Source organism: Olea europaea, chromosome 20 (genome assembly GCF_002742605.1).
Source record: "Olea europaea var. sylvestris chromosome 20, O_europaea_v1, whole genome shotgun sequence".
In the NCBI taxonomy this organism is placed as follows: Eukaryota; Viridiplantae; Streptophyta; class Magnoliopsida; order Lamiales; family Oleaceae; genus Olea; species Olea europaea.
The window spans coordinates 3,218,143-3,243,294 of NC_036256.1; the positions used below are offsets into that span (position 1 = coordinate 3,218,143).

The 25,152-nt window shown below is 33.7% G+C and overlaps 1 long non-coding RNA gene and 1 pseudogene across 1 annotated transcript; both read left to right on the forward strand.

The window, feature by feature from the left end:
• The first annotated feature begins 849 nt into the window (after positions 1-849).
• Positions 850-24,828, forward strand: LOC111368965 (annotated as a pseudogene).
• On the forward strand, positions 9,712-10,494 carry LOC111369422. Its single transcript, XR_002698129.1, has 3 exons — positions 9,712-9,858; positions 9,956-10,182; positions 10,327-10,494. It is a non-coding gene; the product is annotated as an uncharacterized LOC111369422 (long non-coding RNA).
• Positions 24,829-25,152: the final 324 nt, after the last annotated feature.

A 25,152-nucleotide genomic window follows, 5' to 3' on the forward strand; every position in this document is an offset into this window, starting at 1 on the left:
TCAAAGGACCAATCCCACTATCGAATATTAGAGATTAACCACTGACACTCAGATAATTATCCATATGGAATCTCTCGAAGGGTTTCCAATATTTTGTTCTATAACAAAACATCCACGTGTTCATTTAAGTGTCACCACACTTTAGATTGTGAGATCAGTTACTTACTTCATAAGTAAGAAATGTCACACGTGATGGTCTATCAGTAATAACGATATCCGTATCTCATTATTACTTATGACCATAGACGATTTAAGATTCAATCATATTTAATTTGTATCTCACAATCACAACTCCTTGTGATTAACAAATTACGAAGATTTGAATCTACGGACTCTATTATTTATTTAATTGTCTATTAATTAAATAATAGATCTGCCATTAAATTGCATTAATTATATATCAAAAGTATTTATGTCCAAGATTGATTGGACCTAGGGCATAACACTTACAGTTAAATGTTGGTATTCTTTTATTTGTATCTTGTGCCCGATTTTCTTTCAAATTGCTGAATAAAATGGCCAATATTCATGCATAATGCATATAGATATCATAGATGAGCATTTTGCCCTTTGTTTGGCCCCATTTTTCTAAAACTCATTTTTTTCCTCCTAAAGATTGTTTTAATCACACATTTCGCAGGATATACAACTTTTATCAACTTTTTAATCACATTTCATCAACTCTTACCAAAATCTACTAAAAATCTATTTTTAGCTACACAAAACAGTGGCTTAATAATGTAGAACTAAAGGAAGAAAAAGCTTGAGTAACCCTATTCTTTTCAGTATAGGGATCACGTGGTTAATTTATGCTAGCTGATGATTGCATGATTTTTGTTAATAGTAGCCATGTTTCATGGTTGACCATCTCTTAACTTTTGCATATTTTTGAACTTTTAAGATTTTTTAATACTGGCATACAATTAAGGATCTCAAACTTTTCTTCTCTAGTTTTTCAGCTTCCCAAATCTAGACCACCTACAAAATGGGAATTGTTTGCTGAAAAGGAAGCTTTATATCTAATATGTGAAGCTGCTGCTGGTGCAATTGATCTTACGAGTAAACGAGCTTTCTTTTTTTCATGTCTGATTCGAGTCAATGGTTCCATTACTTGGCATGTCATTTTAATTTGTTAATTCTGTCGATTTTGACATATAATGCAGGTATTAGAAAACGCAAGCAAGACAAGTTGCCTTTGATGAGCAAACAGGTACTAGGAAGCGGCGTCATGGCTATGATCATGTAAATGGTGACAAAGATATACCAATCATTGAGGCCAAGATGACGGCTGGTAAATAATTTTGAGTTCTCTTGCTGTTTCTCTTTCCGCTCCAATCATTTTGGTTGAACCGGTGGCCAACTTGTACAGTGATAATTATTCATTTTTACTTTTCAGACAATACCGTTGTTCACAAAAATATTTTTCGATCTAAAACACCGCAAGTGTACAATTCATTACCAAGTAATAAAGTGGATGTGAGTTCAAGTATCGTTCAACAGAAATTGTTTTTGTTCGATTTGAATTATCGCGACCTTAACCAAAACAAGAGTAATAAGGTGTTTTTGTTGTGATGAACTTATAACTAAAATAAGCTACGTATGCAATTATGAATGAATTAAGTAAATTAAATGTAAATTGTGCTAAATGAAAATTGATGTATTTTAATGAATGACAAACGCACTAGGATCGCGAATTCCCATGTAATAATCCTTCTTAAACCTTAGTTTTATACTTTGACAACACGATTGTATGTTGAAGAATCAATGTTCATATTATATTCAACAATATCTCTGGAGTAATGTTAAAACCTATTCTTATATATGACGCCAACTATATCTCTATGATGGATGCGAATATATAAGAACATGAATTTTTATGAACGCTTAAAGATTTACATAAGGTATATCGATATATCACTATCCCCTATCGAACCCTATGATGATTTATACCATGTCGAGCCTATTTCCTTTCTTTCGAATGCATAAAATAAACCACCATATTCACACAACTATGATGCACAATAATCGTGGATAAAAGAAATTCATATAAACCATTCAATATCCAATACGTGTTTTTAATGTCAAGTATGTAATACTAAGGATTAAAAATTCATATTACACAGTTCATCGTTCTCCTAGTACAAATAAATCTAACCTAACATTTTAGGAGGAAGAAAACAACAAGAGTATTGAAGAAACATCACCAATTTAAATCTTTAATTAGATGTTTGGTTCTTCAAATCAATCTTTGCGTTCCTTACCTACTTCTATGCTCTAAATATGAATGCACTGGAATGCACAATTAACACTTAGGGATCGCCCTAAGGCTTTAGAGTCACCCCAAAGATTTGTTTCCATAAGAATTTTAATCAAATAAAGAAATCAGATTTTTCCCGTCGGATTTGGCACAGTATAAATCAATGCTATAGCATAGTTCAATGGATTTTGGCCCTGAAAATTGTTGAATAGGTACACAACCGCATAGGAATTAACACTATGTGACCACATAGTGTTGCTGAACTTCCAACATTTGTATTTTAGTCCTCGAACTCCATTTTCTCTTTCATTGACCTCTTTTCTTATTTCTTCTTCTTATAGTACTTCATGTCTTCACTAAATTGGTCCTTGACTATTTCACATCTTCGTTCCTACTTTCGGGACATCTTTCGATTATTTGCAGTTTGATCCCTGAACTTTAGTTTTGGTCCTTTTTGGCTTATTTTCCCTAAATTTCACCCTATTTATCAATGTTGTCCTGCAAAACATAATTTATATGGAATTAAGCCATATTCCAATATATTTGCCATAGGTATCCATGTTTTGTGGTATAAATAAGTGTGTAAAATGCACATTAAACCCCTAAATTTGAACTATTGTTTGTTCTTAAACGAAATTGTAACTTAACTCCACACAAAACATGGTTTGACAACCTACCATGTCTCAGGATTAGAATTCAGTAATCAACACAATGACAACTTTAACAGTTCAAAATCAAATCAACCTCTACCTGTTATATGAATAACTCGACATGTGTGTGTGAATTCATGTCAACATATCAAGCTCATGATTGGTTCAACTCCCGACCCATAGTAGTCAAATATTTTCTTTCTTCACTCGAGAGATATATATCCTTAAACTTATTCTTTTCACTCAATTATCCCGGGCAGTGTTTTAAGGTTGAAATTTAGTTAATTTGAATCCTTATCCACACTTAATTTAGATATATCTTACTATCACAAGTTCAAACCTCAACAAATAGAGATTCTCTTATTTTTTATTATTTCAACCTTTAAGACTTAATTAAGCTACTTGCTTGGCATTAAAGGTATAGTTCTATCAACCAAATGTCTTAGAGCTTAACCACTACAATTGTGTATTTCTTCACTTATTTTCAATTTTTCTCTCTCTTTTTAATATCTCATTCGCTTTCTATATAACCCATGTATCGAGTTTCAGGCCGATGACTCCCAAATCATTGACTTTAGGGAACTAGATTTTCAAATACACTTACAGGCTTATTCACTCAATTTATAAATGTTCGAGAAGGTGATTTTTATTAACTTCCCTCTCTTACTCTCTATATGACCTCTTTATTGAGCTTTAGGTCGATGACTCCCAAGTTAGTTGATTTTGGGACACCGAATTTTCAAATATTCATACAGGTTTACTTGCTTGAGTCATAAAGGCATTGAGAGAAGTATTGTTCTCACACATATTAATGCTCGACCCCTTTTCTTTTAGACATTTAGCTTCCAAAACCAACCCCTAACTTAAGACTTTCATCTCATTGGTTTTAGATAATCTATACAAGATAAATTTATGCACGGAACCCGGAACTCATCTCAATGTTCCTCCGTAACAACTTGACCATCTCCAACTACTCTAACAATGGATTATCGATAAGCATAATAGAGGTTTTTCGGGTTTAAGTTATTCTGTTCAACTCTTTTCTAAATAATGAACCAATCTCCAACTTAACGTGTAAAACATGAGTGTCGTACACAAATAATGTCAAGTTTCACATAAACAAGTATTAATTAATATAATCATGCACTATTTCCACTATTTCTATTCTTAACTATTCTAAAATTCAACATCATTACCAACAAAACTATCAAACTGACACAATTACACAAAATAATAAACAATTACTAGAAAATAAGTAAAACTACAAAAAAAATTTCACATGAATAATCACACAAGAAGCAGTAATTTATACAAAAATATGAATGAATGTGTAATGAAGATTCTACCACCCCCAAACTTATACAAAATATTGTCGTTAATGTAAGAGCAAAAATATTTAGAAATAAAGTAGTAAGGATCAGAACTCCCGAGGTAGATACGGATAGGTGGAAAGATTGGGTTGGTCCAATTGGTAGATGTATGACAACCACCACTTTTCTTTGTTGCTAGGCTTCAATTTTAGTTTCAAAAATTCAAAATAAATATTAATACTAGCATAAAATGTTTAAATATTTGTAATGTATTCACACTAAAAAGAATTCTAATCTTCTAAAATTAAGAAGATTGAAATCTAGGTGCAACATCAAGAATGCATATCACATCAATACAAGCTCAATATAATGCTAGAATGTTAATGATGAGCCTAAATAAAATGAACTCAATAAGTAAATATGCCTAAATTACTAATGCAATTATTAAAATACTGCCTAAAATGTGTTATAAATCATTAAATGCATGAGTTCCTAAATCTGGTCCTAAAATACTAATGTAATTCCTAAAAATACATGTAATGCAATACCTAATCAAAGTAAATGAAAAGAGATAGAAAAATGAGTTACCTCCCATTGAGCGCTTGATTTATAGCTAGACCTTGACTTTTGGCATAAGTGTGTCATGGTACTTTGAATATGGTTTTGGAGATCGTGCTTAGCTTGCTCAATATGACTTTGTTCCATATTGCAACTTTCCTCCAAATTTGACATTATCGTTTTCTAAGTAGTATGACTTTTCCTCTCCTCATAAGGTTTAATCACAAAATCAATTTTTGAGCAAACAATAGAGTCGAGGGATTGTATGCTAATTTCCTATGCTACGAGTTCTTTTTCGGCCGTTATGAGTAATTTCTTGATCTTTTCATGCTCTTCTTTGATTGAAGTTTTCTCGAATTCAACGTCCGTATTCAAAACTTTTGGTAAAGAAATAATGACATCTTCATAGAGAGTATTCTCCTCTTGTTGTATTTGTAAGAAGTCTGATTAACGCAATTCCATTAAATGATGTCCATTAATAATTTGTGGAAGAAATAATCCCATAGGCAAATCATCCACATTAAATTATAGTGAGAGAAATAATGCAACAAATAAGTCACTCAGGACAGATTCATCAAGCTCGCATTCTGCGTTTAAATCTCGTAATCGTTGTCCTATAATGAAATCTCCCATGTGCATCCCTCAAAAATATCTTTCGATTAAAAAATTACCACAAGTGTATGATTCGTTAACAACTAATATAGTGGATTCTTGAGTTCAAGTATCGTCCTACAGAGATTGTACTAGTTCAAATTCGAATTAACTTATCCTTAATCAAAACAATTGAAATTTGTGATTTTTCCTATAAGTTAAATAAATACAAGACCTAAATTAACTAAAATTAATGCAAGATTATAATTAAATGCAAGTGTTATAAAACTTTGATGCCGAAACATGTACTAGGATTTCGAATCCCCTTTAATATCGAACCTTTCAATTTGACAACACTGTTCAATTATAAAGATCAATATTCCTAATTTGTTTAACAATAACTTTCGAGTAGAATTACACCCATTTTTATATTTTACCTGACTATATTTATATGACAGGTGCAAATATTCAAAAATGCAATAATGGATTTGTACTTAAACATTATGTAAAGCATAGTAGTATATTTCTATCTCCTATCGGACTCTACAATAATTTACATTATGTCTAAATTATTTTCCATCTTTCAATGGTAAAACAAACCACAATATTCATACAATTAGTGATCAAGTAATTGTAGAGAAAAATAAATCCATACCGATCATTTAATAATTGAAAACGTGCCTTGAATATCAAAGAGAGATAAAATTCAAAAGTTAAAGTTCATGATATAAGCTTCATCGAAAATCCTAGAATAAATAATTTAGCCAAGCATAATGTTAAAATTAAACAAATAAAGGATAAAAGATATCACCAAAAATTGACGGAACGTGATTAATTTTTCCAATTTTTCTCAACCGTCTTTTTCTGTTCTTGCATGTCTTCTACCTTCTCTCTCTCTCCCCACAGCCGCCCAATTTCCATTTTTTATCTCTTCTTCCGGCCATCGTTTTCTGTGTTTGTATATGCCTTCAATTCTCCAGCCGTCTTTTTGCACGTGTATATATCATCAATTCTCTTCCTCCATGCAGCCGTCGAATTGTGTATATGTATGTATGTATAAAGGAAAAATAACACAAAACCATACTTGTAAACTTTACATTTCAAAACTAGGGTGATTAGGTTTAATTTTCTAAAATCAGGTGTTAATTATTTATTTTAAAATTAATAATAATTATAAACTAATTGTTCATTTACGTGATGAAATCTGGACCCTCTATATCTGAATTACATAGTTTTCATAATACTTCTGCACGTAATCACTGATCATCCAAACCACGTCCTTCGCGTTTTATCATAAACCCTCTCTCTCTCTCTCTACAGTACAGTGCAGTGCAGAAAGAAACCACGTTCTTCTCTCTCTTCTTCTCTCTATCTCTACCAGGAATATAGCAACGACGTTGCTCTCTCTCTCTCTTCTCTTCTCTCTCTCTAATACAGTAAAGTAACCTCCCACTCCGTTTCTCCACTACTACGAACCGCACAATAGTTTATTAAATTTTAGTTTCAACAATAGTTGTGTTTGGAATGGCAAAAACTCGTAGTGTTGGTGCGAAAATGATGGAGAAGGATAAAGGAAAGAGGAAATATGTTGAAAGAGATTCTTCTTCAGCAAAGAGAGTTAAAATGTCATCCTTTGGCGGGAAACCCATGAAGAAGGTGAACTCCGATTTTGTGACCTATTATTTGAGTAGTTTGTGACCTGATTTGGGTATTCTGCGTAGGAAATATAATTTTGTGATCTGTTTTAGGTATTTTGTAATTTGAAAGTTTTGTGACTTATTTTATGTATTGCGTGATTGTGACTTTCTACTTGTTTGTGTTATGATTTTGGAAAATTTGTGACCAACTATTTTATGATCTGGCGGGAAACTCATGAAAAAGGTGAACTCCGATTTTGTGACCTAATTTCTGAAATTTGTGACCTATTATTTGAGTAGTTTTGACCTGATGTGGGTATTTTGTGTAGGAAATATCATTTTGTGACCAACTCATTGAGTAGTTTGTAATTTGTACTGTGTGATCAATTACTATTTATTTTAATCGAATGTGTTTTTTAAGGAGTGCTGGATTGTTTGCGAATGAAATAGGTGTTGTGACTTTTTACTTCTTTGTGTTATGATTTTAGAAATTTGAGACCAACTCAATGAGTTGGTCACAGCAAAATGTTTGTGTGTTGAAGGTCAGAGTAACATTTTTTATTTTACGATTGTGCAGGACTGAAAATACTTAATAAAACCAAGGAATTGGTTTTCTGGAAAAATAATCACAACGCAAAAACAGAGTGTGATTACGCACTTTGTGATGAAACTTAAGGCTGCGCAGAGGGCAATTCTAGAAAACACATATTTCTCCTACTACATGCATTGTAGGGAGATAGTTGTGCAGCCACAATTGATTCACCAAGTTTTACTACGGGAGGTCAAGCAACCGAACAAGCAAGAGATGTGGTTTAATGTAAATGGGAGATATATTCGTTTTTCAATTGCTGAATTTTGTTTGGTTACGGGATTGAGGTATGATGGGGTCGATGGTCTACCAATGTTAGATGAAAAACCGTCTTCAATGAAGGACACATATTTTAAGGACTTAAAAGTTGTTACAAGTGAAGATGCCAAGAGGGTTTTTATTTCACTTGATGATGCACCAGATCTTGACGTTGTTAAGATTAGAATTATCTATCTCATCACCTCATACTTATTTGCTACATCCTATCCCGAAGGTGGTGGATCAATACATATTTGCACTTGTAGACGATTTTGCCACTCTTGAAACATTTCCTTGGGGTAGATATTTGTTTGAGACCACCTTATTGTCGCTAAAAAAGGAATTATCAAAACAAACTATTCACTATAGATTGACAGGTTTTTTAGTGGCTTTCCAGGTGTGGTTATATGAGTGCATACCTGCACTTGAGGGGAATGTGGCCACAAGAATTTATAAGAAATATCCACGCATTATTAATTGGACTGCGCACAAACATCCTTTAGTGTCAATGTTGGAGGACAAAGTATTTGGAAATGAGAATGTAAGGTTTTAAATACATTTAAATTGTTATGTAATCATTTGGTTGATTATATAAATTTTGAAATGGCATATGCTCAATATTTTTTCATCTTATGTGAAACGGGTTGTGATAAATGACATTGATCCATCTGAAGTTGAGCTCACAATGCCATTTATGACAGGTTTTAAATATGAACTTCACATTTATTATGATACGAAATATGATTTGTGACCTGAAGTATGAATATCCTGTTTGTAAAGTGACATATGTTCTATGACTGTGACCTGAAACATGTAACTTGTGACCTGTGACTCTCTTTGTCCTTATGTATGTTGTGGCTTGTGGCTTGTGACTTAGTTTGCTCTTATGCGACTTGTGACTTGTGAATGTGATCGAAAACGTATGATATGTGACTTTCTTCATACGATTGTGACCTGAAGTATGAATATCCTGTTTTGTAAAGTCACATGTCTCTTAAGTTTGTGACGTGAAACATGTGACTTGTTTCTTGTGACTTTCTTCATTCTTATATATGTTGTGTACGATCGGTAGATGTGCAGTACTCAAAGCCTAGACAACCAACTAGGAATGTTAGGATCTCTAAAAATCAATTGGGCACAAGTGAGGCAACTCCTCTACTGTCGAAGGTAGACGTTGAAGATTCAGATTTTGTGGACCCATCGCTGTATAAACAAACAGGGACTGCTGGCTCTAGCTCTCGCGATCAGCAAAGTGCTGCCTACCATCCAGATTGCTTATGTGTTGAGGTAAGTAATATCATTGTCTTTTCACTTCAGAACACATTTTATATACAATTTTACTAACTACAAAATTAATCAGGAATGTGGTCGACTGAAGCAGTTGATTGATAAGGAAATAACCAAGCTCCAAGCGGAGAACAAGGGGTTGAAAGAGGAGCTTATGTCGATGAAGTCAGAACTCTCTAAGATGAATGTAAACATGCGTCAATCAAACAATTCTTTGAAGCTCAATGAGGTCATTCAGAGTCACAATGTGTTGAAAGATAGCTTGAGTGACATCAGGTTGTCTCTTAAAAATTTTGTTGAATCTGTTTCTGACATTTTATCTTCGGTGATGGATGAACTTCATAAGAAGTTGATTGGTAAAGATGTTTTGACGGAACAAGTGCCGAAAGATGATGATGATGTTGACAAAAAGGGCAAGGGTCACATGGAACCTGAGCCAAAAGGTGATGATATTGTTGAAAAAAGTGACAATGTTCACATAGAACCCAAGCAAAAAGGTGATGACGTGGCTGAAAAAGTGGACAAGGGTCACATGGCACCTAAGTTTTCACATGTTCATGATGACTATGTTCTTGAATCTCCTTTATTTGATCTAGAAGTTGGCTCCTCACAGACACCTAAAAGCTCTGATGATACATTTTTTGCCAGTAAAGAAGTGCAGGATCAGGTTGATGAGGCTATTGCACGTGTGTTGGAGTCTACTGAACTTCATTGTAAAGATGTCAGTTTAATGAAACATTTAGTGTTTTAATATTATAAATTCAGATTTATTGTCATACACTAATTTAAGAAACGTTGTTTTTATATTTTTTATTCAGGAAGATACACTTGCACCACCATCATCTGGACTACCTGTGAAGAGAGCACAAAAGCCATCGAAAACTCTGCAGTCACCTTTTGTTAAGGTCGATCCACGTCATGCTGCTACTGGATCAAAATCTAACACTGTAAACGTCGTGTTCCAAAATTATTCGAAAGGAGTTGATAGCACAGATCTGAGTTCATTTAAGAATTGGTTTGACAGAGGATACAAGCCCAAGAACAAGTAAATTAAACGTAGATTTTAAGTGTTTTTAGTGAATTGTGACCTTCCATTTCTTTTTGTGACTACAGCATTTCTGGTCACAGACAGAAATAAATTGGTCACAATCATATTCTTTGTTTGATGAGGGCATATGTGTGTGCACAGGGTAAAGTTTAACGATGCAGATAACGTGATAAGTCCTCAATTTGTATGTGGCACTGTCGCTGTTCATTATAAAACTTGGTGGCATGCATTGATTGATTCTAATTCATCATTGAACAGCATGGTACAATTTTTTCACCATTTTCCACATATGCATAGTAGTTTTGTATTACTTATGTATATTCTTTCTTATTACAACACTTGGATGCATGCTTTCATTACAAAAGACAACTTGCCAAGTTCGGTGAAGGTGTGAAGATGAAAGCTACCACTACAGACTACATATTTGATATGTCAATCAAGTCGACATACTCCAAGTTTATTCAAGACCCAAGCATTGTTGAGAAGAAAGATGAGCTAATCAAAACCATCAATAGTGAACGGTTATCATTTAATACTGCTTGGAGAGAAGTTGAATCTGTGTTGATGCCCATTATGCCCACAAATCATGCTCATTGGATGTTAGGGCAGCTTGATATTACTAACCATGTTCTTTACATATATAATTCAAACAACAAATCATACAAGGACAACAAAGTTCGCGAAGGGGTTTTATCGCTTGTGAAGACTCTTACACACCTTTTAAAATTTGTCGGGCTATGGAAGGAAACTAGTGATAGTATTAGTGACAAATCTGGGGAACTGCATGTTAATATTGTCCGTGGTTTACCCCAACAACAAAATGGGTAAGTTTCGTTATGGGCATTGCAAGTTTTATCATTTTCCATCAACATTTAGTAATTACTTATGGTTTGTCTTCTTTAAATATTACAGGCATGATTGTAGGGTTTTTGTGAAAAAGTATGCACAGCATTTGTTGCACAATGATCTTGGCAATATGCCAATGTCATTTGATGCTGGGAATGCCAGACTTGAAATTGCAGCGTTGCTGTTCAAAAACAAGCAACTGAAGCAGATTGGAAAGGGAAGTTCAAAGTCAGATGAATGAACTCCTGTTGATGGCATTATTTTCATGATGGATTAGATTGATAGCTGTTCAAAATTAGACAAACAGATATTTTTATGATGTAGTTGATAGATGTTATCTTTGTAATATGTTTTGGAATTGAATTTGAATTTATTTTTGTCAATTGGTACAAGGTGAAAGTATTGGTGTTTATGTGAATGATTTTGTTTATATCTTCTAAGTTTTTTTATGGATGTAAAAGTCTATATTCGCACGGTCTGAACAGGTCACGTGAGAATACTGCAGAGTCTAAACAGGTCACAAATAGTCACGTGTGAGTAATGTGTTATATAACCGCAGGTCACAAATCGTCACAAATAGCAACAATTGGTTAATTTGCATGACTTGAGTAGGTTACAAGTGGTCACATATGAGTACTTTCTTATATAACTGTAAGTCACAGATGGTCACAAATAGTTTGATTAACTTGTTACATATGAACAGGTCACAAATGGTCACAAATTCTTAACATTTATCATCGACACTCTTACAAAAGAAGTAAGCATAGAATTGGTCCCATCTAGCGGAAGATGACATTCAGATTTAGTTTGAACACACAAGTTGGTCCCATCTAGTGGAAGATGACATTCAGATTTAGTTTGAACACACAAGTTGGTCCCATCTAGTGGAAGATGACATTCAGATTCAGTTTGAACACACAAGTTAAACAAAAAACATAGAGCTTATTTTATGCTTGAAATGGTCACAGACGGTCACAATCATCAAAAACAGAGTTACAATCAATGTTTGTTTACACAGCCCTTTTCCAGAAATAAGTGACATCGTGAGAATAATGAAAGCTCAATGCATAAATCTATCAACTTGTATAATCCAAAAAATACGTCGTTCGGCAATAAAATGAAACAATTTGCAATTACAAAGAATATCATTGTGTAAAAAAATTATGCTAAGCTATTTGAATTTCTTTGGATCTTTCTTTATTTTCAGTTTTTTGTCATTCTGGTTAAGTGGCACCAAGTTCCTGCATGTTCGACGATTGTGCCCGAATTCACCGCATCTTCCACATTTCACAACTTGTGATCTTTCATATGCTGGCTTCTTTCTCTTCTCAGTAGGCCGTCCAGAGCTTTTCTTTTGGTTTGGAGCAAAAGTAACTCTATTACTTACATCTTTTGACAAATTCCATTCTGATTTATTACCTACAGGAAATACAGTCTCTTTGTAGGTATTTAGATATTCATCTCTTGTGTAATACATAGAGCAAAAGTCATATACATTCAGCTTCAATGTTGCTATTACTGCCAGTGCATGTGGATAGGGAAGTTGATCCACTTGAAATATTCTACAACTACATGTATGTAGAGTTATATCAATCATGTATGATGAAGAATTGTCCCTCACTTTAAACAAAGTGTGACTTGCAGGTGAAACCTAAAAATAAAAAATATTTAACGTTATACTTGTGATCAACATAATAAACATAGTTTTCTTGTTTTTACCTTTAGATTTCTCACATCATTGCTCATTTCCCTTAACAACTTCTCATATTTTGTTGCAAGCTTTGTGAAAGTGCCATGCGCGTCATCTCTATTTTTGTAAAACCAAGATTGGACCATTTGCCTCAATGATTCTAGAAGTGCTTCAATGGGGTAATTTTTTGCCGCCTTCGTGACTGCATTAACAGATTCTACTATGTTTGATGTCAGAGTAGAGTATCTATTGGTTGGCATGTGCAATCTTGACCATTTTTCATATCCAACATCCAACTACAAAATAATTTTAGTTATTAGATAACAGATTCAAGTAACAAGTCACATATGGTCACAGTTAACTCTAAAAAGTTTACAGATAGTCAGTATTATCACAGAACAGGTCACAAATGGACACATTCATAAAACTATATTATGTTTTCAATTATAAATGAGACCACATGCTAAATATGCACTGTATATTTCATTCATAATCATGTTTCAATTTCATATAATAAAAAATGAAATATAGTTTGTACATTAAACATGCGTGATCACAGATATTCATAGAAATTTCATAACATCAAAAAAAAAGTGACAGGAAGTCATATAACATATGTTTCAGACAATCACATACCAAATATCCCCTGATATCTTCATTTATTGAGTCCAATTGCTGCATTTGGTATTCAAATTCATCCACTGTATAAGCTCTTACAGCAGAATTGAATGCATGTGTGACATTGTGACCTGATTTTGCATAATGTGACTTCAAATTTTTCAGCAAATGGTACGAACAGATCCCATGCATTGCCTCTGGATATACAAATTCAATGGCGTTTCTTATGTTATTGTGTCTATCGGATACTATACATAATCCATCTCTAGATCCGTACGCCCTCTTCAACATCTCAAGAAACCATCTCCCCGACTTATCGTTTTCATTATCCCCAATCCCAAAAGCTAGTATGAAGATATTGTTGTTTGCATCTTGTGTACAAACTGTAAAGAGTGTACCGCCATAGTGACCATTTAAATATGTATCATCAACAACAATGACTAGCCTACAATATTTCCAACCAGCAATCGATGCACCCAAAGCCATAAAACAATATTTAAATCTATCTAAATGATCAATTTCTATTCGTGTGACTGTCCCTATGTTCATCTGTTGTAACATAAAAAAATAAGAAGGTAGCAACTGAAACGATGTTGTTGGATCACCTCTAATCAATTTTAATGTCTGCTCACGTGACCTCCATGCCTTCATATAATTCACCGATACTCCATATTTGTGCAACATGTCATTTGAGATATCATTAGGAGTGTATATTGTACGTGAAGAAGTGTATTTGTACCTGATGTAGTTTGACACCATTGAGCTAGATGCTTGTCGATGAGATCCTAAAACAATGTTCATTGAGCATGTGTGACCATTATAGATTTCCCTGATCTTAAACATTTTCGTTTCTCCCAAGCGTCAAGATCTAAATATCCACTTGCAATCATCTTGGGAACACTTTATTACGTACTCTTTTTTGTCCGATCTCAACACCTTATATTTAAATTTGTTTTGTATGGCATAGAGGGCCAAGCTCATTTTCAGTATTTCCTTATTGCGGAAAACATTTCCCTCCACTACTTCTCTAGCATTTGCTTGAGATATCAATGTCACATCTTCTTCAATGTTTCCTTTCTCAATTGTAGTAACCGAGTCACATATATCCTGAGCTATTTGTTGTAAAGAAAACACATTAGTCGATGACTCAATGGTAGTAATTGATGACTCTAGGCATTGCAATGCTCCTGTTGACTGCCATGAGTCTGTAGTGGTAACATCAACTGTAATAGGATAGTTCGATACAATGCCATCCAAAGATCTTAGCCTCAAATACGTTAAGACATTATTATTACTTAGTATCCGAACTGGAGGTAAACTAGAATCCAAAGAATATGTTAATCTCACACCTACTTCTGCATGATTAAGCCCCAATTCTGAAATAACAAGGTTAACCAACTCATCATACTTGCACGTATCATTTACTAGTATAAGTGATGTGTGACCTCCATATAACAGGCAAACATTCAAATTGTCATCCCTGATCACAAACAAATAACAGCATGTCACACTTCATTCACTAAAATTAGGAAATGATCAGATGCAATGACATTGATGAATACATGCCAAAGATGAAGAAGTCACAGATCTATCAATACAGGTCACAGAAGTTATTTAATGTAAAGAAATTCACATACGGTCAACAAATTTAGTGTCGCAGAGAATCAATTTTCAATGCAATGACATTAATCACAGAATAAACTAATTCTACTTATGGATTGTCAAGACATTTAACATATATGTCACAATCTATTTAATTCAGTGGTCACAACTAGTCACAATTAACAGAAATATGCACCAATGTGATTGAATCACAAAAACAGTCATAGATCAACACGTTCATGACTATAAATTGAAAAACAAAAATTGCATATTACCAATGGTTAATGAAAAAACACACGTCACACACTGGGCAAAATATAGTTTATTCTTAACGGCGTGAAATCTCTGATTATGTTTAGATAAATGTTTCAATAGCTTCGAAAACACCTGTTCTTCAAAATCATAAGCTATACTAAGTAATTATATGCTTACCTTCGAAATCAGATCAAAAAACTTCAATTTCTGCTTTGGGCAAATTGAATTCTTCCATACTCGAACTTCGACTTTCTCCAATTAAATGAAAATTACCAGCATATCGACGTTATTGATCGATTGCAGAGAATGCCAGGGAAATTTTCGTGATTTTTTGGAGAGTTTTTGGTGAATCTGTTGTTTAGAAAGAGAGTTTTTGTGGAACCCGTTTTGTAGAGAGAGAAAATCTCGTTTGATTATGGTTGGAAAATAAAAAATGTCTTTAATTATGGCATATTGGTAATTTGTAGAAGATTATAATTTTTTTATCCAAATTTAACGTATATAACATTATATTTTTATATATTTAATATTTTCAATTATCACCTGGATTATGAAAGTTTTAAGGAACTTTGTTAATTGTGAAACATGTTTATATAATATAGTAGATATGTGGTTATCCCATGTATAAATCACAGCCCTTTGTAGTCCAATTGAAAAGGGACTACCCTTTTCTCCTGTTTTCCCTGTGTATATACACCAACAACATGCAACCCTTTTTCCAGCCCATCTCTCATAGTCAATTTAGAAGTCAAATTAATTATTGAATTTTGATTCCAAAGCAAGTCCAATTGAGGCCCATTTGATTAATTGCCCTTTTAATTTAGGGTAATTGGCACAAAACATCCCCACCTTTCAAGTGTATTGTGGAAAACATCCCTATCTTTTATTTTTTGGCACAAAATGTCCCTACCTTCCACTTTCTTGGCGCTAAACGTCCTTTTCATCAATTTTTGACGATTTTACCCTCCATTCAAATAAAACAAAAAGGAAAGAAAGGAAAAAAACAAAAAACTAATTGCAACCACATTCCCAAATTTTCTAAAAATTGCAAATGGTAACTTGATAATTACCATATTAAATAAATTGAAAAAAATCAAAAAATTAAAAAAAATGGGTTGTCTTCTTCACCACAACCCACCCCACCCCTACCCTACCCTACCCCACTCTACTATTCATCTTCTTCTTTGTAAGAAAAAAAAATGAAGAAAGAGAGAGAGAGACTTTTCCCCAAAATAATTATTTTGGTGCACAGCAAATCCTCCAAATCCGAAGCCCCATTGCATCTCTCTGCACTTCCCCTCTTTGTGCAAGCTCCTTCATTTTCATATTCAGTACCAAACCCCATTGTGCAAAGAGATGTAACGGGCTTCGGATTTGGAGGATTTACTGTGTAGAGAGATTTTGTATGGTATGGTGGGGTGGTGTGGGGTGGGGTGGTGTGGGGGAAGAAGAAGATGAATAGTAGCGTGGGTGCGTGGGGTGAAGAAGACAACCCATTTTTTAAACTTTTTTCTTAATTTTTTGATTTTTTTTTCAATTTATTTAATATGGTAATTATCATGTTACCATTTGCAATTTTTAGAAATTTTGGGAATGTGGTTGCAATTAGTTTTTTATTTTTTTTTCTTTTCTTTTCTTTTTGTTTTATTTGAATAGAGGGTAAAATCGTCAAAAATTGATGAAAAAGACGTTCAGCGCCAAGAAAGTGGAAGGTAGGGACGTTTTGTACCAAAAAATGAAAGGTATGGATGTTTTTCACAATACACTTGAAAGGTAGGGACGTTTTGTGCCAATTACCCTTTATAAATTTCTCTCCAAGGTTTCCTCTTCTCCATATAATGCAATTTAGTCCTTTAATTTTTATAGTGAGACTTTGATCCCAAAATTGTAGATTTCATCCAATTTCATCATTCTTTCTTTTCCAAGTGTTTTGAACGAGTCCATAACTAAAAATAAAAGAAAATTAACTCAAGTTAAGTAGAAATCAATAACTTGACGACATAAAGAGTTAATAATATGGCCTAAATAAGTGCACAATACGCACTTATCAACTGTCGACAACTAAATTTGTTGGTAAACATAAAAAAGAAATCTTCTTACATATCATGTATTAAATTGATGGTTACCAATGAAATTTTACACCTAAAATTTTCATGTATTCAATTTTAAGCATAATTAAAATATATATATGCTCTTGCCCAGGATGGTGATATTCCTTTTCTTTTTCATGATATTCAAGACAGTCTTTGTAAAATTCCTATATTATAGTATAATTTTGTATAATCAGTATTTTACTTTTTCAGAACCAGGAACAGATCCTTTTGCTGAGAGACGAAAAGAGAAGAAAAGCAGAGTTGACAAACAAGGGAAAAATAGGTTTCAGAACTTGAAACATGCTGCCAAAGTTGGTGCCCTGCCAAGCCTCCCCAAATTAACATTTCCGTACAAGAGTACGTTTAGAAATTTTTGGCATGAATTTTGAAGAATGGAATTCACACTTCATCCTGGTCCTAATTATTTTCTGAAATTAATAGTACAATTGAATACTTAAATTACAATTTCAGGGAAATATCTTGTTCACTAGTGCTTCCAATATGATGAAATTTTTTACTTTGTATTTTCTGTCCTTGTAAGTCCATAGCACTTCTTCTTGTCATTCTACTAATGATGTAATGTGTAAACTTCCTCCAAGTGTTTATAACTTGTCAGAATATACAGTCCTATGGTCCTTGCCAAATAGTTTAATCATACTGCAACACATCATCTGATTTTGTTTTTGGTTTGCAGCCATGTTCAGCTTGCTGCCACAGCCTTACCTATTATGGGAACCCAAACAATGCCCGGAAAAGTTGGCAAGGATTGCCGGAATGGCATCGGCTGCAACAGCCAGTGGTGGAAAATTTGAAAAGAAATTGCCCAGAGAGAAGCCCCCAAAGCATTCAAAGAAATATAGGAAGGTTTGTGCGGTACATGAACTCCTTATCCTCGAGAATTATTACATTGTCATAGTAAGCATGTTCAGAAAGATGTGTTGGAAATTAGTTTCCAAGTTAACAAAAATTGGTTAAGTAAAAAATTGAAATCGGAAAGTGTGACTAACGGTCAACTTCGGCCAAATATTCGGACTTGATCCGATGGTCAAATTACGAAAGTAAATAGGCCAACTTGTTCTACTCATCGAGTAGATGTTCGGAGTATATTTGAACATTAGAAACCAATTTCAAGTGAATGAGAAATTGCGGTCCAAAAGTTGGAGGAAGTAAACGAAAAATAAAATAAAATTGTGATTTCGGAAAGCTAGCGAAAGTGAAGTGCTGCTTCTATTCGAAAGAATGCGTGGTTTGGCCCACACCAGTTCACTTGCACCCCTTCTTCCTCTATAAATAGGACCATTTGGACGTCCTTTAAAAAAAGATCATCTCATATTTTTCATTGAGCACTCTTCTCTTTTGCAAAATCTCTCCTCCTCTTTCTTGCATAAAATTCTTTTGTAGAAAGGAAATTCTGTTGGTTCGCCGGTTCTTGTTGTGTGAAGTGCTACTACCACAAGATTAAAAATGCGTTGTATCTTGGGAGACAAGTGCCGCCAACCGTGAGCACCATAGCGGGCCAATATTGTCTTAAGGAGAAAGTGCTATCACTTGCCTCGGATTTGATCTTCGTTTTCTACTCCTTATTTTATTTTTCTTATTTGGCTTTGTGGTTTTGTACTACATTTCCATTTCATAAATTTGTGATTTAAACTACGCTCACAAACAACCATCTTTACCGCTCACAAATAAGCCTAGGTCCAACAATCTTAAGACAATATTTGTGGATGGTTGTTTGGTGTTCTAATCAAATTTTGTTCGTTGTGCAGTTATATTCTAATTCTTATTGGAATTTGATTTTGGAAAATCAGTGAGCTATTTCTCTGTGATCAATTTCTGGTGGCATTGGTTGAGGAATATGAGAGCACTTCAAGTTATGTCTATTGTTGATTTGGAAATGAATCCGTGAATCATTATGTGACTGCAATTATTCCAAAAAATTAGTCAAAACCATCAAAGTTGGTTTTGATTTTGAACAAATGCATGATGCAAATTGTTTACCACTGTCACATGATTTTGTATACTTTCATAAGCATAAAAGATAGAAGATTCAGGAACGTGCAAGTGTTGTTGAAATAATTGTTGCAATAAATTCCAATATGTTGCTTTATTTGGTACCTATTAAAAAGGTTTGCTGGTGATTAAAATAAATGAACCTTTATGCGTATATTTTATTTAAGACATGCCAAAGGCACCGTTTCGAAAAAGTATAGATGGATGCATTAACTGCCATTGTTATAATTACTCGAGAGAACATGAACAAATTTGATTTATCAATTTCTGGAAAAGGTCTAGCCCTTTTGAAATTATGTATTATGGCTTGCACTATCTGAATTCATCTATAAATGTTTGTCTGGTATAATAATTATATTCCCATTGAATGATTAAACTTGCACGACTGCCGGTGTCTTTCCATAATCAGTTAAAAACCTGTAAGTTGGTTCTAATCTTTGGAAAAGTGCATGTAATCCAGTTTATGGTGACCTTTCAACTTTAAATGCAATTTGAATTTGCAGTAATTTGAAATGGTGGATGTATGCTTGAAATTTTGTCCAAATCTGCTTCGTGCCTGTTCAAATTATGCTTTGAAAGCAGTTACTTGATAAAAGCTGGAACGAATTTGAGTTAAGGCGAAAAACTCCTTTTCTCATTTATGAAAATATTTGGTTGAATGAATGGATGCAATTGAATAAATAGTTAATTTGAAATGGTATATATACACTTGCATGTGGAAACAAGTGCCAAATATTTCGAAATGGGTGATTGTCTTTAATCTGCATTGGGACAGTATAAATTGGTTGTGGAATTGCATGATGCCGGTTTCGACCATTGTTAATTTAATTGTAGAATGCTAACTCTGGTTGTAATAATAAGATGGCTATGGCACAGAGCATCGACATTTTTATAGATGGAATAAATATATACTATAAATGTGAGTATCTTTGGAATATAAGTTATTATTCCCTTACTTGGTCATGATGAATTGAATGCATAAATATTGGAAGAATGCATTTGTTGAGAATGTTTCCATTTCTTTGTTGAAATATATGAGAAAATTCTAAAGTGTTAGAATTTTATAAAAGAAAGTATGTGAACTTCCACAACCATTTCTTCTACTAGAAATTGGAAATGACATGATAAATTGTTGAGCCTCAATTAATTTGATAAAATTAAATGAGATGACTTATGCTAAAATTATATGTGCATATGATGAGAAAATTGTTGGTCCAATTATTGGAATATGAACACAAACGGTGTCTATAATTGCTGGTGGTGCCAATATCCTTGAATATAATAATTTTTAAGGATAAAAACTATGTAATGCAAAATTCTGAAGAATGTTATGGAGATCAATATGGATGAAAAGGTGTGTCTTTTCATATAGAATATCATGACTTTGATATGATAAATCTCCAACGAGTAAGTCTCCTCATAGAAATTAATTGCAAGAGGTGTGTCCTCTTGAAGGGTTGTGACTTTTGAGAACACAACTTGATTGAGTTATACTTTCATATTAAATATGGTGAATAAGGTGAATATGCACCTTATTACGTGACATGATTAACATTATTTTGTGAATGTCAAAAATGTTAAAAGCTGCACACGCTTGAAAAGGCTTAGTCTTCTTCATTGATTGAATGTGACTTCAAGTGTGAACCAATTAAATTGGTTTATACTTTGAAAGTGTTGTTGGTCTATGTGACAACCTTGATTTAAATAATCAAATTATTATAGTTGATTGAAGCACAACTTCAAATGAAAAATGACTTTTCATTTGTGTGAATCGACGATCACTATTTTGAAGCACTCAATATTGATATTATCTAAGTGATAAATGGATTGAACTATGAAAGAGTTTGTAACTCTAAAGTTCAAAGTATAACCCAAAAATGTGGGGGTTATCATAAATGCTTGAGAACTTATACAAAAAGCTCAAAACGTGTGGGTGCAACATTACTAATTGACATACATTCCTAATATAGGAATTGTGGGGGTAACTTAAAGTTACACTTTTCTGTACCTCTCAAGAAAATGGAAAAGACTTCATATTAGTTATGGAAAAGTCATCATTCCTCCTACCAACACTTAAAAGTGTAGGGGTGTTTGGCAAAGACTGAAGTTCCTAAGCCTAAACAAATAAAGATTGGTCCCAAAGTGATCGATTGCATATTTATTGGATCGCGAATAATAGCAGTGCATATAATTTTCTGTACACAAATTGGATATACATGAGGGTACCATAGTGAAATAAAGGAGTACAATATTCTTTGAGAATTATTCCTTGAAAAGACAAAGGAAATGTAAGTTTAATAAAGAACTTATGAAACTACAAATGGATCTTCAAATGAGAAAGAACCAAGGCGTAGTAAGAGGTTTAGAAAGAAGGACTTGACTTCTTTGATACTCGCTCATCCATAACTAGAATTACTTTGAGAAGGTTACTAATTGCAACTGCGGCAATATATATAACCTTGAGATTCATCAAATGGATGTGAGAACGACACTTCTAAATGGGAGATATACATGGAGTAACCTGAAGGATTCGTTTCTCCAAAGTGAAAGCCATAAAGCTTGTAAACGGATTCAAAATGAACTAATGTGACAAGTGTGTATAAGTGAATACACCAAATGCCTATGTGATTGTATATTAGGCAATAGCCACGAACTGTTGGTAAACATCAAGAAAATGCTAACGAAGCATTTTTGATATGAGAGGCATGGGTGTGGCAGAAGTAATACTAGGGATAAAGATCTCTAGGAATTGTACTTTCCCAATATCATTACGATTGAGAAAATACTTAAGTATTTGAGGGAAATAAGTCAAAACAAATATTAATACAAGTATACACTTGGTTAAAAATAAGGGTGGAAACGTGTCACAACTAAGGTATTCACAAGTGATTGGCAGTCTAATGTATATTATGAACTGCACTCGACCAGATATTGCTTTTACCGTGAATAACTTAGTAAATTCACGAGTAATCCAGGCCATGATCATTGGATGGCATTGACAAGGATCCTTGGGCATTTGAAGTATATTATGACCCGTGGATTACATTTCATAAGATATCCTATCGTATTCGAACCCGTGGATTACATTTCATAAGATATCCTATCGTATTCGAAGGATATCGAGATGCTAATTGGATATCCGGCATGAAGGATTCCAAGTCCACAAGTGGTTATGTTGTTATCCTTGTTGGAGTTGCTATGGAATCGACAAAGCAAACATGTATAACTCGATTAGCTATGGAATCTGAGTTCATTACTTTGAATAAAGTCCGAGAAGAAGCAGAACGTCTTCGTAACTTTTGGAAGATGTTCCATAAGTATACCTTGGAATAGTCAATCGGCTACTGGAAGGGCTAGAAGAAGCAACAAAAAATTGGAATATTTGAAAAATATTCATAAAGTTCAAATACATTGTGATAGTTCAATATTAGAAAGTGAACACCCTTCAACTATAAATGATTGACTATAAGAAAATCCTCCAATTGTGTTTTGATAAAGCTTTAGATAAAGCTAATAAGAAACATGTAACTTCATGAGATGATTTTTTTGCTGTGACAATGTGTATCTATTAAATAAATCGATCGTTGGCTAGCTACATTTGATAAGATACTAAGTCACATGTAACGGTAAGTTTAGTCGTATATGTCGTAGACATAATACCGCTAAACAGTTGATCTCAATGGTGTAAACTCGTGGTACCTTTAAAAAGATTTATTAAGAGAGATCAAAAATACTGTATATCGAAGGGAATGAGGTAAAGCCTACTACGTTAGAGTTCTTGTAATGGTAACTCTACCTTGTTGACTGGGGATCTCAAGATCTTGGTTCAAAGGGATAACTAAGTTATGAGGATTCCATAAAGCACTGAGGAAATAATTTCCTAACTCATTCCTATGATACCAAAGTGCTTTCTACAGAGTTGGAAGAGGTTAAGATAATATTTTAATGATTCTTATATCTTGATTAAGTCAAGTAGAGTAGGACAGAATACTCTTAATAGGAGGTCACCTATTTGAGTGTGAAGTGGGGCCGCTTCAATGAGAATTATTCAAGGCTTGAATTCTCTAAACACTTGCAGAATCAAGAGGGGTTCAGGGCCAAATGAACCAAGTCATGAGAACCAAGAACAGAATTAGCGAAGATATTACGTGAGTATTGTTGTCTTGGCTTACACTAACGGCTGGTTGGTTCAAGACATAGCGTTCACCAATTAGCCAAGTAAGCTCGATAATATTTCACTAGGGAAGGTTCAAAGCTGAAAGCTACCTCGCCTGATGCAATGTTTTTTCGCTCTCTCTCTCTACAACTACACGTATCGTGTCGCATTGCATTTGCACGTCCGAATTTCCATTCATGTGGGGGATTGTTGGAAATTGGTTTCCATGTTAACAAAAATTGGTTAAGTAAAAAATTGAAATCGGAAAGTGTGGCTAACGGTCAACTTCGGCCAAATATTTGGACTTGATCCGATGGTTAAATTACGAAAGTAAATAGGTCAACTTGTTCTACTGATCAAGTAGATGTTCGAAGTATATTTGAATATTAGAAACCAATTTCAAGTGAATGAGAAATTGCGGTCCAAAAGTTGGAGGAAGTAAATGAAAAATAAAATAAAATTGTGATTTCGGAAAGCTAGCGAAAGTGAAGTGTTGCTTCAATTCGAAAGAATGCGTGGTTTGGCCCACACCAGTTCACTTGCACCCCTTCTTCCTTTATAAATAGGACCATTTGGACGTCCTTTAAAAAAAGATCATTTCATATTTTGCATTGAGCACTCTTCTTCTTTTGCAAAATCTCTCCTCCTATTTCTTGCATAAAATTCCTTTGTAGAAAGGAAATTCTGTTGGTTCGCTGGTTCTTGTGGTGTGAAGTGCTACTGCCACAAGATTAAAAATTCGTTGTATCTTGGGAGACAAGTGTCATCAACCGTGAGCACCGTAGCGGGGCAATATTGTCTTAAGGAGAAAGTGCTATCATTTGCCTCGGATTTGATCTTCATTTTCTACTTATTTTATTTTTCTTATTTGGCTTTGTGGTTTTGTACTACATTTTCATTTCATAAATTTGTGATTTAAACTACGCTCACAAACAACCATCTTTACCGTTCACAAATAAGCCTGGGTCCAACAAGATGCGTTATATTGCATTAACTGTAAAGCATGATCTAATCCATTTTAGCAAACATACCAGTAAGGTCTAAATACATCTTATATCCATCTTCCCTACAGTTCCTACCAACTGTTGAAGGATCGGGAATGGGTGCATTCAAACTGAGAATGTTTTGAATAAGTTGATCTCCAAAAATTCTCACGAAATGCTAAATGTTGAAAAGGTGAACTCTTTTTTACTCGTAGTGCTTGTAGATTTCCTAAGCTTTTTCTTCATGTCATTCCCAGTATTTGGAAGCAAATTCTGGCTTGGCTAATTAGTTTTTGGGTTTTTTAGGCTATGAACATGGACAATGTGAAGAAGGAAAAGGAACGAAGAAACAAAGACGGGTCCAGGGAAAGATTTAGAGGTGGGCTCTAGCCCACTGTTGACCAGACATAGATGCTTTAAAAAAAAAAAAAAAGGAAAAAAATCATATCTCAGGGTTATGTTTACCCCAATTCAAAAATCAAGTAAATAGTTTAAAAATTCAAAAATCAGGTATGCATTTAATTAATTAAAAATATTTATTAAATAAACATAATAGAGTCACAATTACATGATTAATAGTCACTGATTATTTACTGGTCACATATCGTCAAATTAATTGGTCACAAATTATTTCGTGGTCACAGATCATTCAAATTACATGTCACATTTTATCTATGGGTCACATGAGTTACAATTTATTGGTCACAAATTATT